General features: G+C 45.9%; 31 non-coding genes across 31 annotated transcripts; 18 read left to right on the top strand and 13 right to left on the bottom strand.

Moving 5' to 3' along the window:
• Nucleotides 1-282: 282 nt before the first annotated feature.
• Nucleotides 283-353, top strand: trnag-gcc (transfer RNA glycine (anticodon GCC)). The gene has a single exon. It is a non-coding gene; the product is annotated as a tRNA-Gly (tRNA).
• Nucleotides 354-922: 569 nt separating this feature from the next.
• trnad-guc (transfer RNA aspartic acid (anticodon GUC)) lies at nt 923-994 on the top strand. Its single transcript has one exon. It is a non-coding gene; the product is annotated as a tRNA-Asp (tRNA).
• A 103-nt stretch (nt 995-1097) lies between these two features.
• On the bottom strand, nt 1098-1169 carry trnag-ucc (transfer RNA glycine (anticodon UCC)). The gene has a single exon. It is a non-coding gene; the product is annotated as a tRNA-Gly (tRNA).
• Nucleotides 1170-2349: 1180 nt separating this feature from the next.
• On the bottom strand, nt 2350-2464 carry LOC141291516 (U5 spliceosomal RNA). Its single transcript, XR_012340344.1, has one exon. It is a non-coding gene; the product is annotated as a U5 spliceosomal RNA (small nuclear RNA).
• A 399-nt stretch (nt 2465-2863) lies between these two features.
• On the top strand, nt 2864-2934 carry trnag-gcc (transfer RNA glycine (anticodon GCC)). The gene has a single exon. It is a non-coding gene; the product is annotated as a tRNA-Gly (tRNA).
• A 570-nt stretch (nt 2935-3504) lies between these two features.
• Nucleotides 3505-3576, top strand: trnad-guc (transfer RNA aspartic acid (anticodon GUC)). The gene has a single exon. It is a non-coding gene; the product is annotated as a tRNA-Asp (tRNA).
• A 680-nt stretch (nt 3577-4256) lies between these two features.
• LOC141288432 (U5 spliceosomal RNA) lies at nt 4257-4372 on the bottom strand. Its single transcript, XR_012339681.1, has one exon. It is a non-coding gene; the product is annotated as a U5 spliceosomal RNA (small nuclear RNA).
• Nucleotides 4373-5145: 773 nt separating this feature from the next.
• trnad-guc (transfer RNA aspartic acid (anticodon GUC)) lies at nt 5146-5217 on the top strand. The gene has a single exon. It is a non-coding gene; the product is annotated as a tRNA-Asp (tRNA).
• A 680-nt stretch (nt 5218-5897) lies between these two features.
• LOC141288424 (U5 spliceosomal RNA) lies at nt 5898-6013 on the bottom strand. Its single transcript, XR_012339680.1, has one exon. It is a non-coding gene; the product is annotated as a U5 spliceosomal RNA (small nuclear RNA).
• A 398-nt stretch (nt 6014-6411) lies between these two features.
• Nucleotides 6412-6482, top strand: trnag-gcc (transfer RNA glycine (anticodon GCC)). Its single transcript has one exon. It is a non-coding gene; the product is annotated as a tRNA-Gly (tRNA).
• A 570-nt stretch (nt 6483-7052) lies between these two features.
• On the top strand, nt 7053-7124 carry trnad-guc (transfer RNA aspartic acid (anticodon GUC)). Its single transcript has one exon. It is a non-coding gene; the product is annotated as a tRNA-Asp (tRNA).
• A 1355-nt stretch (nt 7125-8479) lies between these two features.
• On the bottom strand, nt 8480-8594 carry LOC141291364 (U5 spliceosomal RNA). The gene has a single exon (XR_012340324.1). It is a non-coding gene; the product is annotated as a U5 spliceosomal RNA (small nuclear RNA).
• Nucleotides 8595-10386: 1792 nt separating this feature from the next.
• On the bottom strand, nt 10387-10502 carry LOC141288411 (U5 spliceosomal RNA). The gene has a single exon (XR_012339678.1). It is a non-coding gene; the product is annotated as a U5 spliceosomal RNA (small nuclear RNA).
• A 399-nt stretch (nt 10503-10901) lies between these two features.
• Nucleotides 10902-10972, top strand: trnag-gcc (transfer RNA glycine (anticodon GCC)). The gene has a single exon. It is a non-coding gene; the product is annotated as a tRNA-Gly (tRNA).
• A 569-nt stretch (nt 10973-11541) lies between these two features.
• trnad-guc (transfer RNA aspartic acid (anticodon GUC)) lies at nt 11542-11613 on the top strand. Its single transcript has one exon. It is a non-coding gene; the product is annotated as a tRNA-Asp (tRNA).
• A 103-nt stretch (nt 11614-11716) lies between these two features.
• On the bottom strand, nt 11717-11788 carry trnag-ucc (transfer RNA glycine (anticodon UCC)). Its single transcript has one exon. It is a non-coding gene; the product is annotated as a tRNA-Gly (tRNA).
• A 1180-nt stretch (nt 11789-12968) lies between these two features.
• On the bottom strand, nt 12969-13083 carry LOC141291508 (U5 spliceosomal RNA). Its single transcript, XR_012340343.1, has one exon. It is a non-coding gene; the product is annotated as a U5 spliceosomal RNA (small nuclear RNA).
• Nucleotides 13084-13482: 399 nt separating this feature from the next.
• On the top strand, nt 13483-13553 carry trnag-gcc (transfer RNA glycine (anticodon GCC)). Its single transcript has one exon. It is a non-coding gene; the product is annotated as a tRNA-Gly (tRNA).
• A 569-nt stretch (nt 13554-14122) lies between these two features.
• trnad-guc (transfer RNA aspartic acid (anticodon GUC)) lies at nt 14123-14194 on the top strand. Its single transcript has one exon. It is a non-coding gene; the product is annotated as a tRNA-Asp (tRNA).
• A 103-nt stretch (nt 14195-14297) lies between these two features.
• Nucleotides 14298-14369, bottom strand: trnag-ucc (transfer RNA glycine (anticodon UCC)). Its single transcript has one exon. It is a non-coding gene; the product is annotated as a tRNA-Gly (tRNA).
• Nucleotides 14370-15549: 1180 nt separating this feature from the next.
• Nucleotides 15550-15664, bottom strand: LOC141291503 (U5 spliceosomal RNA). Its single transcript, XR_012340342.1, has one exon. It is a non-coding gene; the product is annotated as a U5 spliceosomal RNA (small nuclear RNA).
• A 399-nt stretch (nt 15665-16063) lies between these two features.
• trnag-gcc (transfer RNA glycine (anticodon GCC)) lies at nt 16064-16134 on the top strand. The gene has a single exon. It is a non-coding gene; the product is annotated as a tRNA-Gly (tRNA).
• Nucleotides 16135-16704: 570 nt separating this feature from the next.
• On the top strand, nt 16705-16776 carry trnad-guc (transfer RNA aspartic acid (anticodon GUC)). The gene has a single exon. It is a non-coding gene; the product is annotated as a tRNA-Asp (tRNA).
• Nucleotides 16777-17456: 680 nt separating this feature from the next.
• LOC141288405 (U5 spliceosomal RNA) lies at nt 17457-17572 on the bottom strand. The gene has a single exon (XR_012339677.1). It is a non-coding gene; the product is annotated as a U5 spliceosomal RNA (small nuclear RNA).
• A 773-nt stretch (nt 17573-18345) lies between these two features.
• Nucleotides 18346-18417, top strand: trnad-guc (transfer RNA aspartic acid (anticodon GUC)). Its single transcript has one exon. It is a non-coding gene; the product is annotated as a tRNA-Asp (tRNA).
• Nucleotides 18418-19097: 680 nt separating this feature from the next.
• LOC141288397 (U5 spliceosomal RNA) lies at nt 19098-19213 on the bottom strand. Its single transcript, XR_012339676.1, has one exon. It is a non-coding gene; the product is annotated as a U5 spliceosomal RNA (small nuclear RNA).
• Nucleotides 19214-19611: 398 nt separating this feature from the next.
• On the top strand, nt 19612-19682 carry trnag-gcc (transfer RNA glycine (anticodon GCC)). Its single transcript has one exon. It is a non-coding gene; the product is annotated as a tRNA-Gly (tRNA).
• A 570-nt stretch (nt 19683-20252) lies between these two features.
• Nucleotides 20253-20324, top strand: trnad-guc (transfer RNA aspartic acid (anticodon GUC)). The gene has a single exon. It is a non-coding gene; the product is annotated as a tRNA-Asp (tRNA).
• A 1355-nt stretch (nt 20325-21679) lies between these two features.
• On the bottom strand, nt 21680-21794 carry LOC141291496 (U5 spliceosomal RNA). Its single transcript, XR_012340341.1, has one exon. It is a non-coding gene; the product is annotated as a U5 spliceosomal RNA (small nuclear RNA).
• Nucleotides 21795-22193: 399 nt separating this feature from the next.
• On the top strand, nt 22194-22264 carry trnag-gcc (transfer RNA glycine (anticodon GCC)). Its single transcript has one exon. It is a non-coding gene; the product is annotated as a tRNA-Gly (tRNA).
• Nucleotides 22265-22835: 571 nt separating this feature from the next.
• Nucleotides 22836-22907, top strand: trnad-guc (transfer RNA aspartic acid (anticodon GUC)). The gene has a single exon. It is a non-coding gene; the product is annotated as a tRNA-Asp (tRNA).
• The last annotated feature ends 1320 nt before the right edge of the window (nt 22908-24227 follow it).

The following is a 24227-nucleotide window of genomic DNA, read 5'->3' as shown; positions in this document are numbered from 1 at the left end:
AGTTAAAAAGTCTCTTCCATCATCCATTCTCGCCTGCCACACAGGAGGCCTGGCTCTGATTCCCGGGCAAATGCAGGAACAGAGTTCTTTTAAGTAAGGGGTGTGTGTTTGCATGTGTGTGGGATTCTTTAAAATGAGCCTTGAAGGCCGAGCCTGATTTGCTAGAAGGAGCTCCAAACTTTGCATATTGACCCAACCCCCCTTTCCCTGGATTTGACGTGTAACAGTTACGCACCATTACTAAATCCAGGGCAATGTGAAGGCCGAAGTTCTCCCAGCCGAGCATTGGTGGTTCAGTGGTAGAATTCTCGCCTGCCACGCGGGAGACCCGGGTCCGATTCCCGGCCAATGCAGGAACGGAGTCCTTTTAATTAAGTTGTGTGTGTGCTTGCATGTGTGTAAGGTTCTTTAAAATGAAGCCTGATTTACTTGAAGGAGCTCCAACCTTTGCATACCGACCAACCCCCGTTCCCTGCCGAATCTTTTCAGAAACTCATTAGTCCGTCTATATTCGTCAAATGCCTATAAAACTTGTTCACTTTATCTATAGGTTGACGAAGTTTAGCAGTGGGCAATATACTCGTAAATGCGGTGTTAATTCCAAACGTTCTCCCTGCTTTCCGAGCGTTGGTGGTTCAGTGGTAGAATTCTAGCAGTGGGCGATATGATCCACGTAAATGCGATGTTACTGCCACATGATTTCCCATCCCTTTTTTTCATGTTCCCATTATGAAAAGTAAAAAAAATAGTAATAATAGTAAAGTGGTCCAAATGAGGACCCCCTGTAATGTGTAGCATTCAAGATATTGGGAGACTCAATAAGATCAAGGCAGGTTGATTTTTTTTTTTCATGGAGTAGTGGCTCCTTATGCTGATGTCGGTGAAGTCAAGTCGGCTGGGGGCGAGGAACAGTGGGTACAGCTCCTCGTTAGTATAGTGGACAGTATCTCCGCCTGTCACGCGGAAGACCGGGGTTCGATTCCCCGACGGGGAGACCCAGCTCTTTGCTGCTGCTGAACGACTCATCCAAAAGATTTTGGTGCTGACAGAGGTCACAGAAGGAGTTCTGCTTCAACGTCAACCAGAGCCAAAACAAATGCGTTGGCCGGGAATCGAACCCGGGTCAACTGCTTGGAAGGCAGCTATGCTCACCACTATACCACCAACGCAAGTGCCCGATTCCAGCTTTTAGCCATCTGAAAAGAATGCTTGAAATGCACAAGTCACTGATAGGGCAAAAGGAGCTTAAGCCATCTTTGTTTGTATCCCGTCATGTACGAGAGAGTGCTGTCTTTCCATGCGGGCTAAAGAAATCTGGAGCTGCGACGCAGAAAGCGCAAAGTCCGCAAGTACAGAACGTGGTGAGGCGCGCTTCGTTCCACCGCCCATTGGCTGGTGGCCAGTTTTACTCTTGACACTCCAATACAGCTCTGTTGTGAGCAGAAAAGAATGCTGGAAGTACATGAGTCACTGACAGGGCCAAAGTGGCTGAAGCCCAAGGTTTGGATCCCATCATGTCATGAGAGTGCTGTCTTTCCATGCTGGCTGAAAAAAAATGTGAAGTTGCGACACAGGAAGCGCAAAGGCTGCAAACACGGTCCACGAGAAAGCACGCTTTGCTCCAATGCACATTGGTGTGTGGTCAGATTTAGTCTGCTATTGAAACTGCAGTGCAGCTCTGCTGTGAGCAGAGCACCCAAAAATACAGGTCACTCGGAAAGGTAGTGATGTAACGTTTGACACCGAAGCTTCGAAGCTTGTATCAAAAAAACGAAACATCTCACATTGAAGCACTGTACCGGAGCTTGATTCGTTTTGCCATAACCACATGACCTGTGACGTCCGATGCTTCGTTTTCACACACAACCACGTGACTGCTTCATATTCTGATTCAAATAACGCAAACTCCTTGCGCAGGTTTCAAGTGTCATTCGCTTTTTGTTAAGAATAAAATCATAATACGAATAAATATGTACATGTGTAGTTTTGTGCATGTCAATTTTGTAGTTATCCTTGCTTCACTAGCACTTCTAATTAATAATAATTATTAGTCAACTTAACAGTTAATTTACTTTGAACATAGATGCCTACATAAACCATGCTTATACTTTTAGAATTTTATAAAAAAGTTTATTTACAGATTAATTCAAGTAAAATGACATTTTTATTATTTTTTAATTTCTGACGGTTTTCGTTGCACTTGATGTATTTGATGAAACTGTCCAAAATCGCTTTGAGATCTGGGACGCAAAGGCAACTTTTTCCACCTTTGGCCACAAGATGTCATTAGTGTGCAACGTGTTGAAAAGCTTCGAGCAATGAACCTTTTTACAATACAGTTGAGGGGAAAGCTTTAGTGCTTCGAAAAGCTTCATTTTCCCATCACTACGGAAAGGTTCCCCTCCACGGAAATCTTTAGTAAAAGGCGAAACATTTATGCGTCTATGAAGAGAAAATCGAGTTGTGTGCCCACGCGCTTGAGCATGTGCGCTCCCTGTGGTAAACCACTATACTCACAAAGGGTAATCTAGGGTGGCGATAAGATTTTCATCTCCCCCTCACTCCAAATGGGAGGAGTAAAAGTTAAAAAGTCTCTTCCATCATCCATTCTCGCCTGCCACACAGGAGGCCTGGCTCTGATTCCCGGGCAAATGCAGGAACAGAGTTCTTTTAAGTAAGGGGTGTGTGTTTGCATGTGTGTGGGATTCTTTAAAATGAGCCTTGAAGGCCGAGCCTGATTTGCTAGAAGGAGCTCCAAACTTTGCATATTGACCCAACCCCCCTTTCCCTGGATTTGACGTGTAACAGTTACGCACCATTACTAAATCCAGGGCAATGTGAAGGCCGAAGTTCTCCCAGCCGAGCATTGGTGGTTCAGTGGTAGAATTCTCGCCTGCCACGCGGGAGACCCGGGTCCGATTCCCGGCCAATGCAGGAACGGAGTCCTTTTAATTAAGTTGTGTGTGTGCTTGCATGTGTGTAAGGTTCTTTAAAATGAAGCCTGATTTACTTGAAGGAGCTCCAACCTTTGCATACCGACCCACCCCCGTTCCCTGCCGAATCTTTTCAGAAACTCATTAGTCCGTCTATATTCGTCAAATGCCTATAAAACTTGTTCACTTTATCTATAGGTTGACGAAGTTTAGCAGTGGGCAATATACTCGTAAATGCGGTGTTAATTCCAAACGTTCTCCCTCCTTTCCGAGCATTGGTGGTTCAGTGGTAGAATTCTAGCAGTGGGCGATATGATCCACGTAAATGCGATGTTACTGCCACATGATTTCCCATCCTTTTTTTTCATGTTCCCATTATGAAAAGTAAAAAAAATAGTAATAATAGTAAAGTGGTCCAAATGAGGACCCCCTGTAATGTGTAGCATTCAAGATATTGGGAGACTCAATAAGATCAAGGCAGGTTGATTTGTTTTTTTTCATGGAGTAGTGGCTCCTTATGCTGATGTCGGTGAAGTCAAGGCGGCTGGGGGCGAAGAACACTGGGTACGGCTCCTCGTTAGTATAGTGGACAGTATCTCCGCCTGTCACGCGGAAGACCGGGGTTCGATTCCCCGACGGGGAGACCCAGCTCTTTGCTGCTGCTGAACGACTCATCCAAAAGATTTTGGTGCTGACAGAGGTCACAGAAGGAGTTCTGCTTCAACGTCAGCCAGAGCCAAAATAAACGCGTTGGCCGGGAATCGAACCCGGGTCAACTGCTTGGAAGGCAGCTATGCTCACCACTATACCACCAACGCAAGTGCCCGACTCCAGCTTTTAGCCATCTGAAAAGAATGCTTGAAATGCACAAGTCACTGATAGGGCAAAAGGAGCTGAAGCCATCTTTGTTTGTATCCCGTCATGTACGAGAGAGTGCTGTCTTTCCATGCGGGCTAAAGAAATCTGGAGCTGCGACGCAGAAAGCGCAAAGTCCGCAAGTACAGAACGTGGTGAGGCGCGCTTCGTTCCACCGCCCATTGGCTGGTGGCCAGTTTTACTCTTGACACTCCAATACAGCTCTGTTGTGAGCAGAAAAGAATGCTGGAAGTACATGAGTCACTGACAGGGCCAAAGTGGCTGAAGCCCAAGGTTTGGATCCCATCATGTCATGAGAGTGCTGTCTTTCCATGCTGGCTGAAAAAAAATGTGAAATTGCGACACAGGAAGCGCAAAGGCTGCAAACACGGTCCACGAGAAAGCACGCTTTGCTCCAATGCACATTGGTGTGTGGTCAGATTTAGTCTGCTATTGAAACTGCAGTGCAGCTCTGCTGTGAGCAGAGCACCCAAAAATACAGGTCACTCGGAAAGGTTCCCCTCCACGGAAATCTTTAGTAAAAGGCGAAAGATTTATGCGTCTATGAAGAGAAACTCGAGTTGTGTGCCCACGCGCTTGAGCATGTGCGCTCCCTGTGGTAAACCACTATACTCACAAAGGGTAATCTAGGGTGCCGATAAGATTTTCATCTCCCCCTCACTCCAAATGGGAGGAGTAAAAGTTAAAAAGTCTCTTCCATCATCCATTCTCGCCTGCCACACAGGAGGCCTGGCTCTGATTCCCGGGCAAATGCAGGAACAGAGTTCTTTTAAGTAAGAGGTGTGTGTTTGCATGTGTGTGGGATTCTTTAAAATGAGCCTTGTAGGCCGAGCCTGATTTGCTAGAAGGAGCTCCAACCTTTGCATACCGACCCACCCCCGTTCCCTGCCGAATCTTTTCAGAAACTCATTAGTCCGTCTATATTCGTCAAATGCCTATAAAACTTGTTCACTTTATCTATAGGTTGACGAAGTTTAGCAGTGGGCAATATACTCGTAAATGCGGTGTTAATTCCAAACGTTCTCCCTCCTTTCCGAGCATTGGTGGTTCAGTGGTAGAATTCTAGCAGTGGGCGATATGATCCACGTAAATGCGATGTTACTGCCACATGATTTCCCATCCTTTTTTTTCTTGTTCCCATTATGAAAAGTAAAAAAAATAGTAATAATAGTAAAGTGGTCCAAATGAGGACCCCCTGTAATGTGTAGCATTCAAGATATTGGGAGACTCAATAAGATCAAGGCAGGTTGATTTGTTTTTTTTCATGGAGTAGTGGCTCCTTATGCTGATGTCAGTGAAGTCAAGGCGGCTGGGGGCGAAGAACACTGGGTACGGCTCCTCGTTAGTATAGTGGACAGTATCTCCGCCTGTCACGCGGAAGACCGGGGTTCGATTCCCCGACGGGGAGACCCAGCTCTTTGCTGCTGCTGAACGACTCATCCAAAAGATTTTGGTGCTGACAGAGGTCACAGAAGGAGTTCTGCTTCAACGTCAGCCAGAGCCAAAATAAACGCGTTGGCCGGGAATCGAACCCGGGTCAACTGCTTGGAAGGCAGCTATGCTCACCACTATACCACCAACGCAAGTGCCCGACTCCAGCTTTTAGCCATCTGAAAAGAATGCTTGAAATGCACAAGTCACTGATAGGGCAAAAGGAGCTGAAGCCATCTTTGTTTGTATCCCGTCATGTACGAGAGAGTGCTGTCTTTCCATGCGGGCTAAAGAAATCTGGAGCTGCGACGCAGAAAGCGCAAAGTCCGCAAGTACAGAACGTGGTGAGGCGCGCTTCGTTCCACCGCCCATTGGCTGGTGGCCAGTTTTACTCTTGACACTCCAATACAGCTCTGTTGTGAGCAGAAAAGAATGCTGGAAGTACATGAGTCACTGACAGGGCCAAAGTGGCTGAAGCCCAAGGTTTGGATCCCATCATGTCATGAGAGTGCTGTCTTTCCATGCTGGCTGAAAAAAAATGTGAAATTGCGACACAGGAAGCGCAAAGGCTGCAAACACGGTCCACGAGAAAGCACGCTTTGCTCCAATGCACATTGGTGTGTGGTCAGATTTAGTCTGCTATTGAAACTGCAGTGCAGCTCTGCTGTGAGCAGAGCACCCAAAAATACAGGTCACTCGGAAAGGTTCCCCTCCACGGAAATCTTTAGTAAAAGGCGAAAGATTTATGCGTCTATGAAGAGAAACTCGAGTTGTGTGCCCACGCGCTTGAGCATGTGCGCTCCCTGTGGTAAACCACTATACTCACAAAGGGTAATCTAGGGTGCCGATAAGATTTTCATCTCCCCCTCACTCCAAATGGGAGGAGTAAAAGTTAAAAAGTCTCTTCCATCATCCATTCTCGCCTGCCACACAGGAGGCCTGGCTCTGATTCCCGGGCAAATGCAGGAACAGAGTTCTTTTAAGTAAGAGGTGTGTGTTTGCATGTGTGTGGGATTCTTTAAAATGAGCCTTGTAGGCCGAGCCTGATTTGCTAGAAGGAGCTCCAAACTTTGCATATTGACCCAACCCCCTTTCCCTGGATTTGACGTGTAACAGTTACGCACCATTACTAAATCCAGGGCAATGTGAAGGCCGAAGCTCTCCCAGCCGAGCATTGGTGGTTCAGTGGTAGAATTCTCGCCTGCCACGCGGGAGACCCGGGTCCGATTCCCGGCCAATGCAGGAACGGAGTCCTTTTAATTAAGTTGTGTGTGTGCTTGCATGTGTGTAAGGTTCTTTAAAATGAAGCCTGATTTACTTGAAGGAGCTCCAACCTTTGCATACCGACCCACCCCCGTTCCCTGCCGAATCTTTTCAGAAACTCATTAGTCCGTCTATATTCGTCAAATGCCTATAAAACTTGTTCACTTTATCTATAGGTTGACGAAGTTTAGCAGTGGGCAATATACTCGTAAATGCGGTGTTAATTCCAAACGTTCTCCCTCCTTTCCGAGCATTGGTGGTTCAGTGGTAGAATTCTAGCAGTGGGCGATATGATCCACGTAAATGCGATGTTACTGCCAAATGATTTCCCATCCTTTTTTTTCATGTTCCCATTATGAAAAGTAAAAAAAATAGTAATAATAGTAAAGTGGTCCAAATGAGGACCCCCTGTAATGTGTAGCATTCAAGATATTGGGAGACTCAATAAGATCAAGGCAGGTTGATTTGTTTTTTTTCATGGAGTAGTGGCTCCTTATGCTGATGTCGGTGAAGTCAAGGCGGCTGGGGGCGAAGAGCACTGGGTACGGCTCCTCGTTAGTATAGTGGACAGTATCTCCGCCTGTCACGCGGAAGACCGGGGTTCGATTCCCCGACGGGGAGACCCAGCTCTTTGCTGCTGCTGAACGACTCATCCAAAAGATTTTGGTGCTGACAGAGGTCACAGAAGGAGTTCTGCTTCAACGTCAGCCAGAGCCAAAACAAATGCGTTGGTCGGGAATCGAACCCGGGTCAACTGCTTGGAAGGCAGCTATGCTCACCACTATACCACCAACGCAAGTGCCCTACTCCAGCTTTTAGCCATCTGAAAAGAATGCTTGAAATGCACAAGTCACTGATAGGGCAAAAGGAGCTGAAGCCATCTTTGTTTGTATCCCGTCATGTACGAGAGAGTGCTGTCTTTCCATGCGGGCTAAAGAAATCTGGAGCTGCGACGCAGAAAGCGCAAAGTCCGCAAGTACAGAACGTGGTGAGGCGCGCTTCGTTCCACCGCCCATTGGCTGGTGGCCAGTTTTACTCTTGACACTCCAATACAGCTCTGTTGTGAGCAGAAAAGAATGCTGGAAGTACATGAGTCACTGACAGGGCCAAAGTGGCTGAAGCCCAAGGTTTGGATCCCATCATGTCATGAGAGTGCTGTCTTTCCATGCTGGCTGAAAAAAAATGTGAAGTTGCGACACAGGAAGCGCAAAGGCTGCAAACACGGTCCACGAGAAAGCACGCTTTGCTCCAATGCACATTGGTGTGTGGTCAGATTTAGTCTGCTATTGAAACTGCAGTGCAGCTCTGCTGTGAGCAGAGCACCCAAAAATACAGGTCACTCGGAAAGGTAGTGATGTAACGTTTGACACCGAAGCTTCGAAGCTTGTATCAAAAAAACGAAACATCTCACAGTGAAGCACTGTACCGGAGCTTGATTCGTTTTGCCATAACCACATGACCTGTGACGTCCGATGCTTCGTTTTCACACACAACCACGTGACTGCTTCATATTCTGATTCAAATAACGCAAACTCCTTGCGCAGGTTTCAAGTGTCATTCGCTTTTTGTTAAGAATAAAATCATAATACGAATAAATATGTACATGTGTAGTTTTGTGCATGTCAATTTTGTAGTTATCCTTGCTTCACTAGCACTTCTAATTAATAATAATTATTAGTCAACTTAACAGTTAATTTACTTTGAACATAGATGCCTACATAAACCATGCTTATACTTTTAGAATTTTATAAAAAAGTTTATTTACAGATTAATTCAAGTAAAATGACATTTTTATTATTTTTTAATTTCTGACGGTTTTCGTTGCACTTGATGTATTTGATGAAACTGTCCAAAATCGCTTTGAGATCTGGGACGCAAAGGCAACTTTTTCCACCTTTGGCCACAAGATGTCATTAGTGCGCAACGTGTTGAAAAGCTTCGAGTAATGAACCTTTTTACAATACAGTTGAGGGGAAAGCTTTAGTGCTTCGAAAAGCTTCATTTTCCCATCACTACGGAAAGGTTCCCCTCCACGGAAATCTTTAGTAAAAGGCGAAAGATTTATGCGTCTATGAAGAGAAACTCGAGTTGTGTGCCCACGCGCTTGAGCATGTGCGCTCCCTGTGGTAAACCACTATACTCACAAAGGGTAATCTAGGGTGCCGATAAGATTTTCATCTCCCCCTCACTCCAAATGGGAGGAGTAAAAGTTAAAAAGTCTCTTCCATCATCCATTCTCGCCTGCCACACAGGAGGCCTGGCTCTGATTCCCGGGCAAATGCAGGAACAGAGTTCTTTTAAGTAAGGGGTGTGTGTTTGCATGTGTGTGGGATTCTTTAAAATGAGCCTTGAAGGCCGAGCCTGATTTGCTAGAAGGAGCTCCAAACTTTGCATATTGACCCAACCCCCCTTTCCCTGGATTTGACGTGTAACAGTTACGCACCATTACTAAATCCAGGGCAATGTGAAGGCCGAAGCTCTCCCAGCCGAGCATTGGTGGTTCAGTGGTAGAATTCTCGCCTGCCACGCGGGAGACACGGGTCCGATTCCCGGCCAATGCAGGAATGGAGTCCTTTTAATTAAGTTGTGTGTGTGCTTGCATGTGTGTAAGGTTCTTTAAAATGAAGCCTGATTTACTTGAAGGAGCTCCAACCTTTGCATACCGACCCACCCCCGTTCCCTGCCGAATCTTTTCAGAAACTCATTAGTCCGTCTATATTCGTCAAATGCCTATAAAACTTGTTCACTTTATCTATAGGTTGACGAAGTTTAGCAGTGGGCAATATACTCGTAAATGCGGTGTTAATTCCAAACGTTCTCCCTCCTTTCCGAGCATTGGTGGTTCAGTGGTAGAATTCTAGCAGTGGGCGATATGATCCACGTAAATGCGATGTTACTGCCACATGATTTCCCATCCTTTTTTTTCATGTTCCCATTATGAAAAGTAAAAAAAATAGTAATAATAGTAAAGTGGTCCAAATGAGGACCCCCTGTAATGTGTAGCATTCAAGATATTGGGAGACTCAATAAGATCAAGGCAGGTTGATTTGTTTTTTTTCATGGAGTAGTGGCTCCTTATGCTGATGTCGGTGAAGTCAAGGCGGCTGGGGGCGAAGAACACTGGGTACGGCTCCTCGTTAGTATAGTGGACAGTATCTCCGCCTGTCACGCGGAAGACCGTTGTTCGATTCCCCGACGGGGAGACCCAGCTCTTTGCTGCTGCTGAACGACTCATCCAAAAGATTTTGGTGCTGACAGAGGTCACAGAAGGAGTTCTGCTTCAACGTCAGCCAGAGACAAAACAAATGCGTTGGTCGGTAATCGAACCCGGGTCAACTGCTTGGAAGGCAGCTATGCTCACCACTATACCACCAACGCAAGTGCCCGACTCCAGCTTTTAGCCATCTGAAAAGAATGCTTGAAATGCACAAGTCACTGATAGGGCAAAAGGAGCTGAAGCCATCTTTGTTTGTATCCCGTCATGTACGAGAGAGTGCTGTCTTTCCATGCGGGCTAAAGAAATCTGGAGCTGCGACGCAGAAAGCGCAAAGTCCGCAAGTACAGAACGTGGTGAGGCGCGCTTCGTTCCACCGCCCATTGGCTGGTGGCCAGTTTTACTCTTGACACTCCAATACAGCTCTGTTGTGAGCAGAAAAGAATGCTGGAAGTACATGAGTCACTGACAGGGCCAAAGTGGCTGAAGCCCAAGGTTTGGATCCCATCATGTCATGAGAGTGCTGTCTTTCCATGCTGGCTGAAAAAAAATGTGAAGTTGCGACACAGGAAGCGCAAAGGCTGCAAACACGGTCCACGAGAAAGCACGCTTTGCTCCAATGCACATTGGTGTGTGGTCAGATTTAGTCTGCTATTGAAACTGCAGTGCAGCTCTGCTGTGAGCAGAGCACCCAAAAATACAGGTCACTCGGAAAGGTTCCCCTCCACGGAAATCTTTAGTAAAAGGCGAAAGATTTATGCGTCTATGAAGAGAAACTCGAGTTGTGTGCCCACGCGCTTGAGCATGTGCGCTCCCTGTGGTAAACCACTATACTCACAAAGGGTAATCTAGGGTGCCGATAAGATTTTCATCTCCCCCTCACTCCAAATGGGAGGAGTAAAAGTTAAAAAGTCTCTTCCATCATCCATTCTCGCCTGCCACACAGGAGGCCTGGCTCTGATTCCCGGGCAAATGCAGGAACAGAGTTCTTTTAAGTAAGGGGTGTGTGTTTGCATGTGTGTGGGATTCTTTAAAATGAGCCTTGAAGGCCAAGCCTGATTTGCTAGAAGGAGCTCCAAACTTTGCATATTGACCCAACCCCCCTTTCCCTGGATTTGACGTGTAACAGTTACGCACCATTACTAAATCCAGGGCAATGTGAAGGCCGAAGTTCTCCCAGCCGAGCATTGGTGGTTCAGTGGTAGAATTCTCGCCTGCCACGCGGGAGACCCGGGTCCGATTCCCGGCCAATGCAGGAACGGAGTCCTTTTAATTAAGTTGTGTGTGTGCTTGCATGTGTGTAAGGTTCTTTAAAATGAAGCCTGATTTACTTGAAGGAGCTCCAACCTTTGCATACCGACCAACCCCCGTTCCCTGCCGAATCTTTTCAGAAACTCATTAGTCCGTCTATATTCGTCAAATGCCTATAAAACTTGTTCACTTTATCTATAGGTTGACGAAGTTTAGCAGTGGGCAATATACTCGTAAATGCGGTGTTAATTCCAAACGTTCTCCCTGCTTTCCGAGCGTTGGTGGTTCAGTGGTAGAATTCTAGCAGTGGGCGATATGATCCACGTAAATGCGATGTTACTGCCACATGATTTCCCATCCCTTTTTTTCATGTTCCCATTATGAAAAGTAAAAAAAATAGTAATAATAGTAAAGTGGTCCAAATGAGGACCCCCTGTAATGTGTAGCATTCAAGATATTGGGAGACTCAATAAGATCAAGGCAGGTTGATTTTTTTTTTTCATGGAGTAGTGGCTCCTTATGCTGATGTCGGTGAAGTCAAGTCGGCTGGGGGCGAGGAACAGTGGGTACAGCTCCTCGTTAGTATAGTGGACAGTATCTCCGCCTGTCACGCGGAAGACCGGGGTTCGATTCCCCGACGGGGAGACCCAGCTCTTTGCTGCTGCTGAATGACTCATCCAAAAGATTTTGGTGCTGACAGAGGTCACAGAAGGAGTTCTGCTTCAACGTCAACCAGAGCCAAAACAAATGCGTTGGCCGGGAATCGAACCCGGGTCAACTGCTTGGAAGGCAGCTATGCTCACCACTATACCACCAACGCAAGTGCCCGATTCCAGCTTTTAGCCATCTGAAAAGAATGCTTGAAATGCACAAGTCACTGATAGGGCAAAAGGAGCTTAAGCCATCTTTGTTTGTATCCCGTCATGTACGAGAGAGTGCTGTCTTTCCATGCGGGCTAAAGAAATCTGGAGCTGCGACGCAGAAAGCGCAAAGTCCGCAAGTACAGAACGTGGTGAGGCGCGCTTCGTTCCACCGCCCATTGGCTGGTGGCCAGTTTTACTCTTGACACTCCAATACAGCTCTGTTGTGAGCAGAAAAGAATGCTGGAAGTACATGAGTCACTGACAGGGCCAAAGTGGCTGAAGCCCAAGGTTTGGATCCCATCATGTCATGAGAGTGCTGTCTTTCCATGCTGGCTGAAAAAAAATGTGAAGTTGCGACACAGGAAGCGCAAAGGCTGCAAACACGGTCCACGAGAAAGCACGCTTTGCTCCAATGCACATTGGTGTGTGGTCAGATTTAGTCTGCTATTGAAACTGCAGTGCAGCTCTGCTGTGAGCAGAGCACCCAAAAATACAGGTCACTCGGAAAGGTAGTGATGTAACGTTTGACACCGAAGCTTCGAAGCTTGTATCAAAAAAACGAAACATCTCACATTGAAGCACTGTACCGGAGCTTGATTCGTTTTGCCATAACCACATGACCTGTGACGTCCGATGCTTCGTTTTCACACACAACCACGTGACTGCTTCATATTCTGATTCAAATAACGCAAACTCCTTGCGCAGGTTTCAAGTGTCATTCGCTTTTTGTTAAGAATAAAATCATAATACGAATAAATATGTACATGTGTAGTTTTGTGCATGTCAATTTTGTAGTTATCCTTGCTTCACTAGCACTTCTAATTAATAATAATTATTAGTCAACTTAACAGTTAATTTACTTTGAACATAGATGCCTACATAAACCATGCTTATACTTTTAGAATTTTATAAAAAAGTTTATTTACAGATTAATTCAAGTAAAATGACATTTTTATTATTTTTTAATTTCTGACGGTTTTCGTTGCACTTGATGTATTTGATGAAACTGTCCAAAATCGCTTTGAGATCTGGGACGCAAAGGCAACTTTTTCCACCTTTGGCCACAAGATGTCATTAGTGTGCAACGTGTTGAAAAGCTTCGAGCAATGAACCTTTTTACAATACAGTTGAGGGGAAAGCTTTAGTGCTTCGAAAAGCTTCATTTTCCCATCACTACGGAAAGGTTCCCCTCCACGGAAATCTTTAGTAAAAGGCGAAACATTTATGCGTCTATGAAGAGAAAATCGAGTTGTGTGCCCACGCGCTTGAGCATGTGCGCTCCCTGTGGTAAACCACTATACTCACAAAGGGTAATCTAGGGTGGCGATAAGATTTTCATCTCCCCCTCACTCCAAATGGGAGGAGTAAAAGTTAAAAAGTCTCTTCCATCATCCATTCTCGCCTGCCACACAGGAGGCCTGGCTCTGATTCCCGGGCAAATGCAGGAACAGAGTTCTTTTAAGTAAGGGGTGTGTGTTTGCATGTGTGTGGGATTCTTTAAAATGAGCCTTGAAGGCCGAGCCTGATTTGCTAGAAGGAGCTCCAAACTTTGCATATTGACCCAACCCCCCTTTCCCTGGATTTGACGTGTAACAGTTACGCACCATTACTAAATCCAGGGCAATGTGAAGGCCGAAGTTCTCCCAGCCGAGCATTGGTGGTTCAGTGGTAGAATTCTCGCCTGCCACGCGGGAGACCCGGGTCCGATTCCCGGCCAATGCAGGAACGGAGTCCTTTTAATTAAGTTGTGTGTGTGCTTGCATGTGTGTAAGGTTCTTTAAAATGAAGCCTGATTTACTTGAAGGAGCTCCAACCTTTGCATACCGACCAACCCCCGTTCCCTGCCGAATCTTTTCAGAAACTCATTAGTCCGTCTATATTCGTCAAATGCCTATAAAACTTGTTCACTTTATCTATAGGTTGACGAAGTTTAGCAGTGGGCAATATACTCGTAAATGCGGTGTTAATTCCAAACGTTCTCCCTGCTTTCCGAGCGTTGGTGGTTCAGTGGTAGAATTCTAGCAGTGGGCGATATGATCCACGTAAATGCGATGTTACTGCCACATGATTTCCCATCCCTTTTTTTCATGTTCCCATTATGAAAAGTAAAAAAAATAGTAATAATAGTAAAGTGGTCCAAATGAGGACCCCCTGTAATGTGTAGCATTCAAGATATTGGGAGACTCAATAAGATCAAGGCAGGTTGATTTTTTTTTTTCATGGAGTAGTGGCTCCTTATGCTGATGTCGGTGAAGTCAAGTCGGCTGGGGGCGAGGAACAGTGGGTACAGCTCCTCGTTAGTATAGTGGACAGTATCTCCGCCTGTCACGCGGAAGACCGGGGTTCGATTCCCCGACGGGGAGACCCAGCTCTTTGCTGCTGCTGAACGACTCATCCAAAAGATTTTGGTGCTGACAGAGGTCACAGAAGGAGTTCTGCTTCAACGTCAACCAGAGCCAAAACAAATGCGTTGGCCGGGAATCGAACCCGGGTCAACTGCTTGGAAGGCAGCTATGCTCACCACTATACCACCAACGCAAGTGCCCGATTCCAGCTTTTAGCCATCTGAAAAGAATGCTTGAAATGCACAAGTCACTGATAGGGCAAAAGGAGCTTAAGCCATCTTTGTTTGTATCCCGTCATGTACGAGAGAGTGCTGTCTTTCCATGCGGGCTAAAGAAATCTGGAGCTGCGACGCAGAAAGCGCAAAGTCCGCAAGTACAGAACGTGGTGAGGCGCGCTTCGTTCCACCGCCCATTGGCTGGTGGCCAGTTTTACTCTTGACACTCCAATACAGCTCTGTTGTGAGCAGAAAAGAATGCTGGAAGTACATGAGTCACTGACAGGGCCAAAGTGGCTGAAGCCCAAGGTTTGGATCCCATCATGTCATGAGAGTGCTGTCTTTCCATGCTGGCTGAAAAAAAATGTGAAGTTGCGACACAGGAAGCGCAAAGGCTGCAAACACGGTCCACGAGAAAGCACGCTTTGCTCCAATGCACATTGGTGTGTGGTCAGATTTAGTCTGCTATTGAAACTGCAGTGCAGCTCTGCTGTGAGCAGAGCACCCAAAAATACAGGTCACTCGGAAAGGTAGTGATGTAACGTTTGACACCGAAGCTTCGAAGCTTGTATCAAAAAAACGAAACATCTCACATTGAAGCACTGTACCGGAGCTTGATTCGTTTTGCCATAACCACATGACCTGTGACGTCCGATGCTTCGTTTTCACACACAACCACGTGACTGCTTCATATTCTGATTCAAATAACGCAAACTCCTTGCGCAGGTTTCAAGTGTCATTCGCTTTTTGTTAAGAATAAAATCATAATACGAATAAATATGTACATGTGTAGTTTTGTGCATGTCAATTTTGTAGTTATCCTTGCTTCACTAGCACTTCTAATTAATAATAATTATTAGTCAACTTAACAGTTAATTTACTTTGAACATAGATGCCTACATAAACCATGCTTATACTTTTAGAATTTTATAAAAAAGTTTATTTACAGATTAATTCAAGTAAAATGACATTTTTATTATTTTTTAATTTCTGACGGTTTTCGTTGCACTTGATGTATTTGATGAAACTGTCCAAAATCGCTTTGAGATCTGGGACGCAAAGGCAACTTTTTCCACCTTTGGCCACAAGATGTCATTAGTGTGCAACGTGTTGAAAAGCTTCGAGCAATGAACCTTTTTACAATACAGTTGAGGGGAAAGCTTTAGTGCTTCGAAAAGCTTCATTTTCCCATCACTACGGAAAGGTTCCCCTCCACGGAAATCTTTAGTAAAAGGCGAAACATTTATGCGTCTATGAAGAGAAAATCGAGTTGTGTGCCCACGCGCTTGAGCATGTGCGCTCCCTGTGGTAAACCACTATACTCACAAAGGGTAATCTAGGGTGGCGATAAGATTTTCATCTCCCCCTCACTCCAAATGGGAGGAGTAAAAGTTAAAAAGTCTCTTCCATCATCCATTCTCGCCTGCCACACAGGAGGCCTGGCTCTGATTCCCGGGCAAATGCAGGAACAGAGTTCTTTTAAGTAAGGGGTGTGTGTTTGCATGTGTGTGGGATTCTTTAAAATGAGCCTTGAAGGCCGAGCCTGATTTGCTAGAAGGAGCTCCAAACTTTGCATATTGACCCAACCCCCCTTTCCCTGGATTTGACGTGTAACAGTTACGCACCATTACTAAATCCAGGGCAATGTGAAGGCCGAAGTTCTCCCAGCCGAGCATTGGTGGTTCAGTGGTAGAATTCTCGCCTGCCACGCGGGAGACCCGGGTCCGATTCCCGGCCAATGCAGGAACGGAGTCCTTTTAATTAAGTTGTGTGTGTGCTTGCATGTGTGTAAGGTTCTTTAAAATGAAGCCTGATTTACTTGAAGGAGCTCCAACCTTTGCATACCGACCCACCCCCGTTCCCTGCCGAATCTTTTCAGAAACTCATTAGTCCGTCTATATTCGTCAAATGCCTATAAAACTTGTTCACTTTATCTATAGGTTGACGAAGTTTAGCAGTGGGCAATATACTCGTAAATGCGGTGTTAATTCCAAACGTTCTCCCTCCTTTCCGAGCATTGGTGGTTCAGTGGTAGAATTCTAGCAGTGGGCGATATGATCCACGTAAATGCGATGTTACTGCCACATGATTTCCCATCCTTTTTTTTCATGTTCCCATTATGAAAAGTAAAAAAAATAGTAATAATAGTAAAGTGGTCCAAATGAGGACCCCCTGTAATGTGTAGCATTCAAGATATTGGGAGACTCAATAAGATCAAGGCAGGTTGATTTGTTTTTTTTCATGGAGTAGTGGCTCCTTATGCTGATGTCGGTGAAGTCAAGGCGGCTGGGGGCGAAGAACACTGGGTACGGCTCCTCGTTAGTATAGTGGACAGTATCTCCGCCTGTCACGCGGAAGACCGGGGTTCGATTCCCCGACGGGGAGACCCAGCTCTTTGCTGCTGCTGAACGACTCATCCAAAAGATTTTGGTGCTGACAGAGGTCACAGAAGGAGTTCTGCTTCAACGTCAGCCAGAGCCAAAATAAACGCGTTGGCCGGGAATCGAACCCGGGTCAACTGCTTGGAAGGCAGCTATGCTCACCACTATACCACCAACGCAAGTGCCCGACTCCAGCTTTTAGCCATCTGAAAAGAATGCTTGAAATGCACAAGTCACTGATAGGGCAAAAGGAGCTGAAGCCATCTTTGTTTGTATCCCGTCATGTACGAGAGAGTGCTGTCTTTCCATGCGGGCTAAAGAAATCTGGAGCTGCGACGCAGAAAGCGCAAAGTCCGCAAGTACAGAACGTGGTGAGGCGCGCTTCGTTCCACCGCCCATTGGCTGGTGGCCAGTTTTACTCTTGACACTCCAATACAGCTCTGTTGTGAGCAGAAAAGAATGCTGGAAGTACATGAGTCACTGACAGGGCCAAAGTGGCTGAAGCCCAAGGTTTGGATCCCATCATGTCATGAGAGTGCTGTCTTTCCATGCTGGCTGAAAAAAAATGTGAAATTGCGACACAGGAAGCGCAAAGGCTGCAAACACGGTCCACGAGAAAGCACGCTTTGCTCCAATGCACATTGGTGTGTGGTCAGATTTAGTCTGCTATTGAAACTGCAGTGCAGCTCTGCTGTGAGCAGAGCACCCAAAAATACAGGTCACTCGGAAAGGTTCCCCTCCACGGAAATCTTTAGTAAAAGGCGAAAGATTTATGCGTCTATGAAGAGAAACTCGAGTTGTGTGCCCACGCGCTTGAGCATGTGCGCTCCCTGTGGTAAACCACTATACTCACAAAGGGTAATCTAGGGTGCCGATAAGATTTTCATCTCCCCCTCACTCCAAATGGGAGGAGTAAAAGTTAAAAAGTCTCTTCCATCATCCATTCTCGCCTGCCACACAGGAGGCCTGGCTCTGATTCCCGGGCAAATGCAGGAACAGAGTTCTTTTAAGTAAGAGGTGTGTGTTTGCATGTGTGTGGGATTCTTTAAAATGAGCCTTGTAGGCCGAGCCTGATTTGCTAGAAGGAGCTCCAACCTTTGCATACCGACCCACCCCCGTTCCCTGCCGAATCTTTTCAGAAACTCATTAGTCCGTCTATATTCGTCAAATGCCTATAAAACTTGTTCACTTTATCTATAGGTTGACGAAGTTTAGCAGTGGGCAATATACTCGTAAATGCGGTGTTAATTCCAAACGTTCTCCCTCCTTTCCGAGCATTGGTGGTTCAGTGGTAGAATTCTAGCAGTGGGCGATATGATCCACGTAAATGCGATGTTACTGCCACATGATTTCCCATCCTTTTTTTTCATGTTCCCATTATGAAAAGTAAAAAAAATAGTAATAATAGTAAAGTGGTCCAAATGAGGACCCCCTGTAATGTGTAGCATTCAAGATATTGGGAGACTCAATAAGATCAAGGCAGGTTGATTTGTTTTTTTTCATGGAGTAGTGGCTCCTTATGCTGATGTCGGTGAAGTCAAGGCGGCTGGGGGCGAAGAACACTGGGTACGGCTCCTCGTTAGTATAGTGGACAGTATCTCCGCCTGTCACGCGGAAGACCGGGGTTCGATTCCCCGACGGGGAGACCCAGCTCTTTGCTGCTGCTGAACGACTCATCCAAAAGATTTTGGTGCTGACAGAGGTCACAGAAGGAGTTCTGCTTCAACGTCAGCCAGAGCCAAAATAAACGCGTTGGCCGGGAATCGAACCCGGGTCAACTGCTTGGAAGGCAGCTATGCTCACCACTATACCACCAACGCAAGTGCCCGACTCCAGCTTTTAGCCATCTGAAAAGAATGCTTGAAATGCACAAGTCACTGATAGGGCAAAAGGAGCTGAAGCCATCTTTGTTTGTATCCCGTCATGTACGAGAGAGTGCTGTCTTTCCATGCGGGCTAAAGAAATCTGGAGCTGCGACGCAGAAAGCGCAAAGTCCGCAAGTACAGAACGTGGTGAGGCGCGCTTCGTTCCACCGCCCATTGGCTGGTGGCCAGTTTTACTCTTGACACTCCAATACAGCTCTGTTGTGAGCAGAAAAGAATGCTGGAAGTACATGAGTCACTGACAGGGCCAAAGTGGCTGAAGCCCAAGGTTTGGATCCCATCATGTCATGAGAGTGCTGTCTTTCCATGCTGGCTGAAAAAAAATGTGAAATTGCGACACAGGAAGCGCAAAGGCTGCAAACACGGTCCACGAGAAAGCACGCTTTGCTCCAATGCACATTGGTGTGTGGTCAGATTTAGTCTGCTATTGAAACTGCAGTGCAGCTCTGCTGTGAGCAGAGCACCCAAAAATACAGGTCACTCGGAAAGGTTCCCCTCCACGGAAATCTTTAGTAAAAGGCGAAAGATTTATGCGTCTATGAAGAGAAACTCGAGTTGTGTGCCCACGCGCTTGAGCATGTGCGCTCCCTGTGGTAAACCACTATACTCACAAAGGGTAATCTAGGGTGCCGATAAGATTTTCATCTCCCCCTCACTCCAAATGGGAGGAGTAAAAGTTAAAAAGTCTCTTCCATCATCCATTCTCGCCTGCCACACAGGAGGCCTGGCTCTGATTCCCGGGCAAATGCAGGAACAGAGTTCTTTTAAGTAAGAGGTGTGTGTTTGCATGTGTGTGGGATTCTTTAAAATGAGCCTTGTAGGCCGAGCCTGATTTGCTAGAAGGAGCTCCAAACTTTGCATATTGACCCAACCCCCTTTCCCTGGATTTGACGTGTAACAGTTACGCACCATTACTAAATCCAGGGCAATGTGAAGGCCGAAGCTCTCCCAGCCGAGCATTGGTGGTTCAGTGGTAGAATTCTCGCCTGCCACGCGGGAGACCCGGGTCCGATTCCCGGCCAATGCAGGAACGGAGTCCTTTTAATTAAGTTGTGTGTGTGCTTGCATGTGTGTAAGGTTCTTTAAAATGAAGCCTGATTTACTTGAAGGAGCTCCAACCTTTGCATACCGACCCACCCCCGTTCCCTGCCGAATCTTTTCAGAAACTCATTAGTCCGTCTATATTCGTCAAATGCCTATAAAACTTGTTCACTTTATCTATAGGTTGACGAAGTTTAGCAGTGGGCAATATACTCGTAAATGCGGTGTTAATTCCAAACGTTCTCCCTCCTTTCCGAGCATTGGTGGTTCAGTGGTAGAATTCTAGCAGTGGGCGATATGATCCACGTAAATGCGATGTTACTGCCAAATGATTTCCCATCCTTTTTTTTCATGTTCCCATTATGAAAAGTAAAAAAAATAGTAATAATAGTAAAGTGGTCCAAATGAGGACCCCCTGTAATGTGTAGCATTCAAGATATTGGGAGACTCAATAAGATCAAGGCAGGTTGATTTGTTTTTTTTCATGGAGTAGTGGCTCCTTATGCTGATGTCGGTGAAGTCAAGGCGGCTGGGGGCGAAGAGCACTGGGTACGGCTCCTCGTTAGTATAGTGGACAGTATCTCCGCCTGTCACGCGGAAGACCGGGGTTCGATTCCCCGACGGGGAGACCCAGCTCTTTGCTGCTGCTGAACGACTCATCCAAAAGATTTTGGTGCTGACAGAGGTCACAGAAGGAGTTCTGCTTCAACGTCAGCCAGAGCCAAAACAAATGCGTTGGTCGGGAATCGAACCCGGGTCAACTGCTTGGAAGGCAGCTATGCTCACCACTATACCACCAACGCAAGTGCCCAACTCCAGCTTTTAGCCATCTGAAAAGAATGCTTGAAATGCACAAGTCACTGATAGGGCAAAAGGAGCTGAAGCCATCTTTGTTTGTATCCCGTCATGTACGAGAGAGTGCTGTCTTTCCATGCGGGCTAAAGAAATCTGGAGCTGCGACGCAGAAAGCGCAAAGTCCGCAAGTACAGAACGTGGTGAGGCGCGCTTCGTTCCACCGCCCATTGGCTGGTGGCCAGTTTTACTCTTGACACTCCAATACAGCTCTGTTGTGAGCAGAAAAGAATGCTGGAAGTACATGAGTCACTGACAGGGCCAAAGTGGCTGAAGCCCAAGGTTTGGATCCCATCATGTCATGAGAGTGCTGTCTTTCCATGCTGGCTGAAAAAAAATGTGAAGTTGCGACACAGGAAGCGCAAAGGCTGCAAACACGGTCCACGAGAAAGCACGCTTTGCTCCAATGCACATTGGTGTGTGGTCAGATTTAGTCTGCTATTGAAACTGCAGTGCAGCTCTGCTGTGAGCAGAGCACCCAAAAATACAGGTCACTCGGAAAGGTAGTGATGTAACGTTTGACACCGAAGCTTCGAAGCTTGTATCAAAAAAACGAAACATCTCACATTGAAGCACTGTACCGGAGCTTGATTCGTTTTGCCATAACCACATGACCTGTGACGTCCGATGCTTCGTTTTCACACACAACCACGTGACTGCTTCATATTCTGATTCAAATAACGCAAACTCCTTGCGCAGGTTTCAAGTGTCATTCGCTTTTTGTTAAGAATAAAATCATAATACGAATAAATATGTACATGTGTAGTTTTGTGCATGTCAATTTTGTAGTTATCCTTGCTTCACTAGCACTTCTAATTAATAATAATTATTAGTCAACTTAACAGTTAATTTACTTTGAACATAGATGCCTACATAAACCATGCTTATACTTTTAGAATTGTATAAAAAAGTTTATTTACAGATTAATTCAAGTAAAATGACATTTTTATTATTTTTTAATTTCTGACGGTTTTCGTTGCACTTGATGTATTTGATGAAACTGTCCAAAATCGCTTTGAGATCTGGGACGCAAAGGCAACTTTTTCCACCTTTGGCCACAAGATGTCATTAGTGTGCAACGTGTTGAAAAGCTTCGAGTAATGAACCTTTTTACAATACAGTTGAGGGGAAAGCTTTAGTGCTTCGAAAAGCTTCATTTTCCCATCACTACGGAAAGGTTCCCCTCCACGGAAATCTTTAGTAAAAGGCGAAACATTTATGCGTCTATGAAGAGAAAATCGAGTTGTGTGCCCACGCGCTTGAGCATGTGCGCTCCCTGTGGTAAACCACTATACTCACAAAGGGTAATCTAGGGTGGCGATAAGATTTTCATCTCCCCCTCACTCCAAATGGGAGGAGTAAAAGTTAAAAAGTCTCTTCCATCATCCATTCTCGCCTGCCACACAGGAGGCCTGGCTCTGATTCCCGGGCAAATGCAGGAACAGAGTTCTTTTAAGTAAGGGGTGTGTGTTTGCATGTGTGTGGGATTCTTTAAAATGAGCCTTGAAGGCCGAGCCTGATTTGCTAGAAGGAGCTCCAAACTTTGCATATTGACCCAACCCCCCTTTCCCTGGATTTGACGTGTAACAGTTACGCACCATTACTAAATCCAGGGCAATGTGAAGGCCGAAGTTCTCCCAGCCGAGCATTGGTGGTTCAGTGGTAGAATTCTCGCCTGCCACGCGGGAGACCCGGGTCCGATTCCCGGCCAATGCAGGAACGGAGTCCTTTTAATTAAGTTGTGTGTGTGCTTGCATGTGTGTAAGGTTCTTTAAAATGAAGCCTGATTTACTTGAAGGAGCTCCAACCTTTGCATACCGACCCACCCCCGTTCCCTGCCGAATCTTTTCAGAAACTCATTAGTCCGTCTATATTCGTCAAATGCCTATAAAACTTGTTCACTTTATCTATAGGTTGACGAAGTTTAGCAGTGGGCAATATACTCGTAAATGCGGTGTTAATTCCAAACGTTCTCCCTCCTTTCCGAGCATTGGTGGTTCAGTGGTAGAATTCTAGCAGTGGGCGATATGATCCACGTAAATGCGATGTTACTGCCACATGATTTCCCATCCTTTTTTTTTCATGTTCCCATTATGAAAAGTAAAAAAAATAGTAATAATAGTAAAGTGGTCCAAATGAGGACCCCCTGTAATGTGTAGCATTCAAGATATTGGGAGACTCAATAAGATCAAGGCAGGTTGATTTGTTTTTTTTCATGGAGTAGTGGCTCCTTATGCTGATGTCGGTGAAGTCAAGGCGGCTGGGGGCGAAGAACACTGGGTACGGCTCCTCGTTAGTATAGTGGACAGTATCTCCGCCTGTCACGCGGAAGACCGGGGTTCGATTCCCCGACGGGGAGACCCAGCTCTTTGCTGCTGCTGAACGACTCATCCAAAAGATTTTGGTGCTGACAGAGGTCACAGAAGGAGTTCTGCTTCAACGTCAGCCAGAGCCAAAACAAATGCGTTGGTCGGGAATCGAACCCGGGTCAACTGCTTGGAAGGCAGCTATGCTCACCACTATACCACCAACGTAAGTGCCCGACTCCAGCTTTTAGCCATCTGAAAAGAATGCTTGAAATGCACAAGTCACTGATAGGGCAAAAGGAGCTGAAGCCATCTTTGTTTGTATCCCGTCATGTACGAGAGAGTGCTGTCTTTCCATGCGGGCTAAAGAAATCTGGAGCTGCGACGCAGAAAGCGCAAAGTCCGCAAGTACAGAACGTGGTGAGGCGCGCTTCGTTCCACCGCCCATTGGCTGGTGGCCAGTTTTACTCTTGACACTCCAATACAGCTCTGTTGTGAGCAGAAACGAATGCTGGAAGTACATGAGTCACTGACAGGGCCAAAGTGGCTGAAGCCCAAGGTTTGGATCCCATCATGTCATGAGAGTGCTGTCTTTCCATGCTGGCTGAAAAAAAATGTGAAGTTGCGACACAGGAAGCGCAAAGGCTGCAAACACGGTCCACGAGAAAGCACGCTTTGCTCCAATGCACATTGGTGTGTGGTCAGATTTAGTCTGCTATTGAAACTGCAGTGCAGCTCTGCTGTGAGCAGAGCACCCAAAAATACAGGTCACTCGGAAAGGTAGTGATGTAACGTTTGACACCGAAGCTTCGAAGCTTGTATCAAAAAAACGAAACATCTCACAGTGAAGCACTGTACCGGAGCTTGATTCGTTTTGCCATAACCACATGACCTGTGACGTCCGATGCTTCGTTTTCACACACAACCACGTGACTGCTTCATATTCTGATTCAAATAACGCAAACTCCTTGCGCAGGTTTCAAGTGTCATTCGCTTTTTGTTAAGAATAAAATCATAATACGAATAAATATGTACATGTGTAGTTTTGTGCATGTCAATTTTGTAGTTATCCTTGCTTCACTAGCACTTCTAATTAATAATAATTATTAGTCAACTTAACAGTTAATTTACTTTGAACATAGATGCCTACATAAACCATGCTTATACTTTTAGAATTTTATAAAAAAGTTTATTTACAGATTAATTCAAGTAAAATGACATTTTTATTATTTTTTAATTTCTGACGGTTTTCGTTGCACTTGATGTATTTGATGAAACTGTCCAAAATCGCTTTGAGATCTGGGACGCAAAGGCAACTTTTTCCACCTTTGGCCACAAGATGTCATTAGTGCGCAACGTGTTGAAAAGCTTCG

This window comes from Garra rufa, chromosome 1 (genome assembly GCF_049309525.1).
Source record: "Garra rufa chromosome 1, GarRuf1.0, whole genome shotgun sequence".
Taxonomy (NCBI): domain Eukaryota; kingdom Metazoa; phylum Chordata; class Actinopteri; order Cypriniformes; family Cyprinidae; genus Garra; species Garra rufa.
Note: the sequence above shows the minus strand (reverse complement) of the source record. Positions and strands in the feature narration are given on the sequence as shown.